Genomic DNA, 8736 nt, shown 5'->3' with positions numbered 1-8736 from the left:
TGTTTGGTTTTTGCTATTATGCGTTTTTTGTGCATTTTTTTTTGGGTTTGGATTGAAGGATTGATGTTTGATGATGGAAATCTAAGTGTTTTTATCGAAAAATGCGCAAGATTTTAGGCGGAAAATTTTTTTTTTCTTTCTCCAGAACCAAGTCGTGTTCAACTAGAGGAAAAGATGAACAGTCCCATGTTGACGTCATCATGACGTCATTAAAAAAACAATTTTTTTTTTTTTTGTTTTGTTTGCCTTGGTATTCTTGGATTGATTATACATATGTTAGAATTGTTATGCATTTGTTAAATTTGACTTTATTGGGACAATTATTATAATTATTGTTTTTATGGTATAATTTTTATTTTATACCAAAAATGTTGTTCAATGTCAATTTTGTTAACTATTTAAATTTATTGTGGCAATAAATAACACTTTTGTGATTGCCTATCGCAATTCTAAGTGTGTCAAGTCGCGCAAATTAAATATTTCAGTTTATCATAACAATAGTGAACATATATGTGGTTGCCTATCGTGACCCTATATGTGTCAAATTGTCTTTGCTGAGATAATTTAACTCCCACATTTAGTTGCTTTATTATTGTGATTACTAAGATCCATACGGGTATTATAATTGTCCTATCGATGATAATAATACTTGGTAGGATGCTTAGAATGGTGAAGGAAATTAATTGTATATTATGAACCGTACTAATTTTCTTTGCCCTTTCGGTAATAAAATTAGTACATCTTGGTTGTTATATTTAATTAGTTTTCCTTACCGCCGTGGAATTTTCAAAATTCCAAGCTATTGCTAAATTGAGAAATTATGGAAACTAGCAAATGCATGATATTGTAATAACATGCATATTGTTGAATTTTGCTATTTTCCAGCTACCAGCAATCCTGGCATTTCTCTGCAATTGTCTACCATCAAACCTCTTATTGGAAATAATTTTGAAGAATGGTTTGAGTCTTTTAACGTGCATATGACTCTACAAAATCTGGACTTGGCTTTGAGGGTTGATAAGCCAAGTAAGCCCACTGATGTGAGCTATGTAGATGAAAGATCATTTTATGAAATATGGGAGCACTCCAACAGGAGTTGTTTGATGGTGATGAAATACACTATGGATAAATCTATCAAGGAATGCGTGCCAAAGACGGAAAGAGCTAAAGACTTCTTGGAATATGTGAAAGCCAATTATACCAAGATTGATAAGGCAGAAATGACAACTCATTTGAAGCTTCTCACAACTACTGTATATGATGGAGTCAATGGGGTTAGAGATCATATCATCAAGCTAAAGCACTACTTCAACAAGGCAAATGAGATGAAAGTGGAGTTGGGTGAAAATTTTCTGAAATGGTTGATACTTGAGTCTCTTCCTGTTTCCTTTGATGCAGTGAAGTTGACTTACAATGCCTTGAAGGAAGAATGGACTCTGGAGGAGTTGATGTCCATTGTAGTGCAACATGAAGTCTCACTGAAGAAAAATGAGACTCACTCCCTTGCTCTTGTAACTGATCAAGTCTGTAATATGAAGAAAAAACCTCCACACAAGAATTTTGGAGGCTTTAAGTAGTTCAAGAGGAAAGGGAATTCAAATCAAGGAACCTCCAATGCATTTGCTTCTTCTAATGCTACAAAGAGTGAGAAATTCAAGGGGAAGTGCAACTTTTTCCACAAGATTGGCCACAAGCAGGCTGATTGCTTCAAATTTAAAAATTGGCTAGAGAAGAAAAAGAAAGGTGAAATTGTGGTTGTGGTTAATTTGAATGCAAACATGATTGAGACAAATATTGTTGATGTTCATGTCAATTCTTGGTGGTTAGATACTGGTGCCACTATTCATGTCACTAATTCTTTGCAGGAGATGACAAACAAAAGAAGGTCATCAAAGCATGAAGAATGTGTGTATATAGGTGACAGAAGCAAAGTGAAAGTGGAATTTTTTGGCATGATAAAGCTAAAGTTGATCACAGAAAGTTTTTTGTTGTTACACAATATGGCTTTCATACCCTCACTTCGGAGGAATCTGATTTCTGTATCTTCTTTGGATAGACATGGTTATTCTTTTCACCTTTAAGGTGGAAAAATGGATATTTTTTGCAACTCAGTCTTAATTGGCAATGGTGTTTTGTTTGGAAATCTTTATAGTCTCAATTTGCATCATGGTTCATTATGTGATTCATCTTCTGTTAATTCTATTGTTGGTTGCAAGCGTGCTAAAATGAATTTGAGTTCTTCCATGTTGTGGCACAAACGCCTAGGTCATATTTCTAGGCAAAGATTAGAGAAATTGGTTAAAGATGGTGTGCTTTCTAATCTTGATTTCTCAGACTTTGAAACTTGTGTTGTTTGCTTAAAGGGGAAGATGATAGCAAAGACTAGAAATGAGAAGATTGATAGGTGTGGAAGTACTTTAGACTTGATCCACATAGATATATGTGGTCCTTTGACACCAACTGCTTTAGGGGGTTATAAATATTTCATCACTTTTATTGATGATTTCTCTAGATTTGGTTATGTTGAAGTAATCCATGAGAAATCTGACTCCTTGAATGTGTTTAAAGCCTTTAAGGCTAAGGTGGAGTTGTAGTTGGGAAAGCCCGTTAAAGCTGTGAAGTCTGATAGAGGTAGTGAGTATTATGGGAGATATGATGAGACTGGACGGAATCCTGGACCATTTGCTAAGTTTCTGTTGGAATGTGGCATTGATGCGAGATATACAATGCCAGGCACTCCTCAATAGAATGGGGTTGCAGAAATGAGGAATCGCACATTGTTAGATATGGTGAGGTGCATGTTGTCCAATTCCTCTTTATCAGAATTTCTATGGGGTGAAGCCTTAAGGACTGCGACATATAATTTAAATCAAGTGGCCAGTAAGTCTGTGCCTAAGACACCTTATGAGCTATGGTCAGGAAAGAAACCCAGCCTTCACCATTTCCATGTTTGGGAATGTAAGGCTAAGGTTAGGCCCTATAACCCACAGTCAAAGAAACTTGATCCTAAAACCATTAGTGGTTTCTTTGTTGGCTATTACATTGGATCAAGGGCTTCCAGATTTTATTGTCCATCTCATACCACCAAGCTCATTGAGTCAGACAGGGCTGTATATTTTGAGGATGAAGTTAATGTTGATCCAAATTTTGTGCCTCGTGAGATACCTTTTGGAGAATAGCATGTTGTGATTCCTTTTCCTACATCTCATGTTCCAAATGTGGATGTTCCTATTGTCCAACAGCCAACCACTAATCAAGGAGAGCATGGTGATCAAGTGGAATTTGGTCTTCTTGTAGATGATATTGTTGTTAATAAGGTTCCTTTGAGAAGATCACAGAGGGTTCGTAGGCTGGCTATTTCAGATGATTATATGGTTTATTTGCAGGAGCATAAGTATGATGGTTATGATGCTTTTGATCCAGTCACTTATCAAGAAGCAATTCATTGTCCTCAATTCACTTCTTGGAAAGAAGCCATGGATGATGAAATGAATTCTATGTATATGAATGGTGTTTGGGACTTGGTTGAATTGCCACATGGTTGTAAACCAGATGGGTGTAAGTGGGTCTTTAAGACCAAACGTGATTCTAGTGGGAAAATAGAGAGATATAAAGCTAAACTTATGGTTAAAGGTTATAGTCAAAGAAAAGGAATTGATTTCAAAGAAACCTTCTCACACGTGTCAACCAAGGACTCTTTTAGAGTGATTATGGCCATAGTAGCTCATTTTGATTTGGAGCTACATCAGATGGATGTCAAGACAGCTTTCTTGAATGGTGATTTGAATGAAGAGGTGTATATGGAGCAACCTACTGGTTTTGCAGAAGTTGGAAAGGAAGATTTAGTTTGCAAGCTCAATAAGTCCATTTATGGTCTTAAACAGGCTTCAAGGTAGTGGTATCTGAAGTTTGATAGGATTATCACCCAAAATGGCTTTAAAGAGAATACAGTTGACAGATGCATATATTTGAGGGCCAGTGGGAGTAGTTACATATTTCTTGTTTTATATGTTGATGATATACTACTCGCATCAAATGATTCTGACTTGTTGATTGAGACAAAGCACATGTTGTCAACCCATTTTGACATGAAGGATCTTGGTGAGGCTTCTTATGTTTTGGGCATAAAGATTCTTTGTGATAGGGCTAATAGAGTCCTTAAATTGTCTCAAAGAGCCTATATTGAAAAGATATTGAAGAGGTTCAATATACACAACTGTAAATCTACTAAAGCGCCAATTGTGAAGGGTGATAAGTTTTCAAAGGCTCAGTGTCCTCAAAATGATGATGAGAGAGAGGAAATGAGGACCATTCCTTATTCATCTGTGGTTGGCAGCCTTATGTATGCTTAAGTATGTACACGCCCTGATATTGCTTTTGTTGTGGGCATGTTGGGAAGGTACTTGAGCAATCCTGGGAGTCAACATTGGAAAGAAGCTAAGAATGTCCTTAGGTATTTGCAAGGAACTAAGGACTTAATGTTGACATATCAGTGCACCAGCTTACTTGATGTAGTTGGGTTTTGTGATGCTAATTTTGCTGGCTGCATAGATGATAAGAAATCCACTACGGGCTATATTTTTATGATGGCAGGAGGAGATGTATCTTGGAAAAGTGTTAAGCAGACACTTACAGCATCCTCAACTATGGAGGCAGAGTATGTGGCATGTTATGAGGCTTGTTGTCATGTTATGTGGATGCGGAATTTTATTTCAGCTTTGGGAGTTGTTGACTCCATTTCTAGACCACTAAAGTTATTTTGTGATAATTCTGCAACTGTTGCTTTCTCCAAGAACACTAGGAATATTTCTCGTTCCAAACATATTGATGTAAAGTTCTATTTTGTTAAGGAGAAAGTGGCAGAGTCTCTTATTGATATTGAACACATGTCCACAAAAAGTATGTTGGCGGATCCATTAACAAAAGGCTTACCCATAATTGCGTTTCAGGAACATGTATCTCAAATGGGGTTGTTGGAAGCCTAGGTTGTATTAAGTTAGTGGGAGCCACCTTTGGTATTGTAATACTATGTTATTGTTGGAAGGATTGCTATTATTGTACATTTCCCTATGAATCAAGCAATGAAACATATATGATTGCTTTTGATTATTTGTTTTTGATGAGATTCTATGGGACATTGATTTATGATTGTGTATATATTGTGATGTTTGATTATGTAGTCTAAGTGGGAGAATTGTTGGAATTTTTATGTGTGGACTTACATAATCAATTTAATAATATCATAAATCAGTGTTAATTTATTTTTTGCATTGTGGTCCATAATAGGACTAGACACATATTGTTGCTTGATTTTTTTTTTATGGGCTCACCCTAACTCACTTGACTGACCCATTAAGTCAAAACATCCAAATAAAGTGTGTAATGTGTAATATATATATATATATATGAATTTATTTATACACACACACACACATATATGTGTGTGTGTGTGTGTGTGTGTGTGTGTGTGTGTGTGTGTGTGTGTGTGTGCATTTGGAGAGCATCCTCTTTTCTTCTCTTGGAGAGCACTGCACGCACACACACTTACACTTTGGACTAAATTTTTGGGAGGCAAGGGAAGAGCTCATTGATCCCTAGTTCTCACACAATCACGCACTTGGAGCAGCTTATTGGATATCAGAGGAGGAAGAAATGGCTTCCCATGGCATAAACCAAGGTAACCGGTTGAATTTTTGCTATTAAATGCATGCTTAAATGTTAACATGTGATCCTATGTTATTTCAATTCTCTTCACAACAATGCCTCCAAATGTGTCTTGCGATACTTACTGTTTATTATTCAATGGGATGGCTACTGTTGTTCCTCTACTTGCAATATTATTGACTGCACTCACAAATTCTCCTTCGGGTAAATTGCAACTCAAGTATCAGATAAAATTCATGGCAGCACAGGACAGGAAGCTAAAGCCTTTTACAGAATCACTTATAAACATGAAAATCCTGAAGCTGTATACTTGGGAGAAACACTTCAAGAATGTTATAGAAGGGTTAAGGAAAAAGGAATCTTAGTGGCTATCAGCAGTTCTGACGAAGAGAGAGCAAAAATTGGTCCTGTTTTGGTCATGTCCTATTCTTAGACTAGTTGCTGCTTTCTGGGCATGTCACTTTCTAAGAATTCCTCTCACTGCAAGTAGTGTTTTTACATCTCTGGCGAGTTTACAAATTGTTCAAGAGCCAATTAGGTTAATCCCTGAAGTTGTTTCGGCTTTCACTGAAGCAAAGGTTTCATTTACTCGGATTGTAAAGTAAGGTGATATGAAGTCTCAATAGTTTGGTAAATGCCTCTACAGTCCAAGTTACCTTCCACGGGTTTGAGCTGACATGTATTTTACTGCCAGTGAAGATGTTGCTAATGAAGTGGGGTATGCCATGAGTAGATTGGAGCTAGATTCTGATATATGTGATGCTGGCAAGAACATCCATAGAGATGATAACACTGAAAGACCCAATAAAGAATTGAATCATTTAGATCATGAAATTTCCCATCTCACAAAGCTTAGATCGGGGCCTCTCAAATGTCTGAGTCAGATTATTCCTGGAAAGCGAGACTCACCTGTTTCGACGGTTAAGGTGTTGGCATGTCAAGGAAGGAATTATCCAGGAATGAGGAGGGTTTCAAGGAAGCCATTTAGAATTTACAATGTGGATAGAGCGTGGAAAGTGCAGAAGAATATTCTTGCAAAAAGCTTGCGATGGACAGTCACTGATACATCTCTCTCCCCTAATCCACACCACCATCTCTCTGATCAGTCCATTTCTCTTCAACTCCATTCTGATGCAAATCCAAGCTGCCTATTAACATAAACATGAATGGCCAACTATCCAACAGCTTCAAGGAGCACTTTGGCAGTAAGGATGCTATCATATCTTCATCAAAGCTGATGGAATCTAGTTCCAAGAAGTTTTCTCTTTTTGAAACTAAGAGTACAGTTGTTGTTGCATGAGGATGAGACTTCCAAATTTAAGTTTACGAAATCAAGGAGAGCAGAAAATGTCTGAGCAAATCGAAATAGCAAAGGAGAAACAAGAGGATGGTGGAGCTTGGTGTCTTCTTAGCAGCCACTCTCAAAAGTCCAGAAATACAGGATCCATCAGAAAGTCTCTAGCTTACTGCCCATTTGCCTTCACAGACGCGAATAAGTTGCTGAATCCTATTGACTGAGGGTTAATTTCTGATTACGGGCAATTTGATACGCCTGAAGAATGAGAAGTTATACAAGAAACCGGACATCTGAAAATCAATTAAGACATGAGCATTCAGTTGAAGAAAATTGTTTGTGAGCAAGTTGATAATAGAAACAGAATTCAGATGTTAATATGAGAGAATTTGCTTCTACACATTTCCAGACCAGATGATAAGTTGAAATCACTTTTCCGCCAGCATTTTCTCTTCTGCCATTATGAGGCATCATTAGAATGATGACAGTGGATCTACTTCCTCCAATTTAGTGAGCCCAGAATTCATAGAAAGTTATTACATGTTGGAGTCAAGCCATCTATCAGAAATATTTGCAGCTAATGAATCTTCGCATGAGATTCTGGAATTTAAATTCAGAAATATGAGGAATGAAGATCTTGAAAGAGGAAGCATGGACTTTTTTTTAAAAGAAGCATGACTAGATTTTTAAAGGGGACAACACAGCTTTTTGAAGAGAAGCTTCACCAGATTTTTTAGATGACTCACGACAGATTTTCAAAGCATCATGGTTGTAGATAAATCAGAGAATACCATGGTTGCATCTTGAAAGAGATAAAGTGACTGCCAAATGGTGCTTTAGTTTCGATAAAGATGTTTTTCTATTGCATTTAAAGGATGGTTTCTCCCCTGAAACAGAGGTTATTTATCTAGGGTTTCTCAAAGTTGAAATATATGCAAGAGAACAGGAAGAAGTTGCACAGAAACTGCTGGAGGATTTCAATTGTGTACCAACATTTTTACCTCATGACCTGCATAAAATTTTTATCATGGGTTGGGTTCTGTAAACAACAACTATGGCCTCTTTTTCATTACATGTCTCCCATGTGTCCTGACCATGACAATCGCTTTGACAGCAAGTGAGCACGTTGTCACGGACTTAGTCGTTCACTAAGCTCGTGTGGCACTTAGGCAAGTCAAGACGCTTGATCTTGCTAAGTCAGCCTTGCTCCCCAATGCTTAGCTTGCTAGGCTAAGATGCTCACGACTCGAAAGCTTAAGAAGCTTAGTAGGCAACTCTTTAAAGAATGGAAGCTCTTATTAAATCAAGAAAGCCTTTACAAGTGCTTGGAAGCTCACTTGCTTGGTTAGGAAGTGATTTGGGTGGTGCCTTGGCCAAATGAGGGTCTCACCTATTTATAGGCACCAATGGAACTCTCTGGAACCTTGGAGGGTTCCTTAAAAATCAAGAATATTCTAGAACTCCCTACACTAATCTCTGTACAACCCTATGTACAAGAATATGCAAGAGATCTTTAGAACCTTCTAGAAAGCCTTAGACTCCTCTCATGTCTTCCATCATAGTGTAAAGATGTGTGAACATCTCTAGGCATCTCTAGACCTTCCACACTCTTCCCACCAATGGCTTAGTGTAGATGGCTCCAGAGTCTCCAGAAGCTTCCCTCCTCCTATATAAGCCCATGGGGAGGGTCATTTGAAGCATCCTGTGACAACGTGCTCTGAAATGAATATGACCGGCTTTTCTCCAGACATGCCAACAATGTACAGAGGCCTCTTCAC

The sequence above is a fragment of the Vitis vinifera genome, chromosome 5, assembly GCF_030704535.1.
Source record: "Vitis vinifera cultivar Pinot Noir 40024 chromosome 5, ASM3070453v1".
In the NCBI taxonomy this organism is placed as follows: Eukaryota; Viridiplantae; Streptophyta; class Magnoliopsida; order Vitales; family Vitaceae; genus Vitis; species Vitis vinifera.
This window is presented reverse-complemented; position numbering follows the sequence as displayed.